Below are 812 nucleotides of genomic sequence, written 5' to 3'. Positions count from 1 at the left end.
CTTCTGTTGGGCAAATGAAGTGTTGCACAGTGTACAATGATGTGGTGATTGCTGTATGAAGTATGAGTATGAAGTCTGCAGAGGCAGCTGAGGAACAGTAAGTAACTGTCCATGGTGCTGGAGAGCAATCTGCTCTGCAGGACTGAGGCTGCTTCAGCCCGATGGACAGGCCCGGCTGCACGCGGACAGCAGGATTTAATCGGCCGCAATAGCACATTTTGACCGGAGTAGAGTCTTTACTTTGGGCTGTAACGGAGCTCAAACGGTACGCCAACAGCCGCGAGACAGAGAGACTGGCATTAGGAGGGAGAGTCGTCGAGGGAGAGAGAGGAGGATGATGTCATAGTTTTTAGTCTGTGCCATAGAAGAGGCAGATGGATGCAGCCTTCCTCCTTTTCCTCCTTTTCCTCCGCTGCTGTCTCCATCTCCACCCTCAACATCTGCCTCAGCACCAGGACTCATCGAGGACAAAGAGGGACAACCCGCAGGAGCAGAACATGTTCGGGTAGGCTGTCTGCAGGCGGAGGACACAAAGCGGAACCCCCGTTCTGTCTGCTGGATGTGAGCGGAGCACAAGTCCAATAAAGACGTGATATGGACCGAAATATCGGAGCAAGCTCTGGGTCGGTCCTCGTTTTTGTCTCGATTGTGTATTATGAGCAGGCGGCAGAGTGAAGGCGCTGCCCAGGAGGAGGAGGAGGAGAGCCACACACAGAAGGGTGTCGACGGAGAGAGGTAGGGGGAAGCCTCGAGGAGAAGAAGAGGGGAGGACCGCTGGAAGAGTAAGACAGGAACATTACTAGCGTCCAATA

Source organism: Cyclopterus lumpus, chromosome 17 (genome assembly GCF_009769545.1).
Source record: "Cyclopterus lumpus isolate fCycLum1 chromosome 17, fCycLum1.pri, whole genome shotgun sequence".
In the NCBI taxonomy this organism is placed as follows: Eukaryota; Metazoa; Chordata; class Actinopteri; order Perciformes; family Cyclopteridae; genus Cyclopterus; species Cyclopterus lumpus.
The sequence above is the reverse complement of the archived record's forward strand: the minus strand, read 5'-3'. Positions refer to the sequence as shown.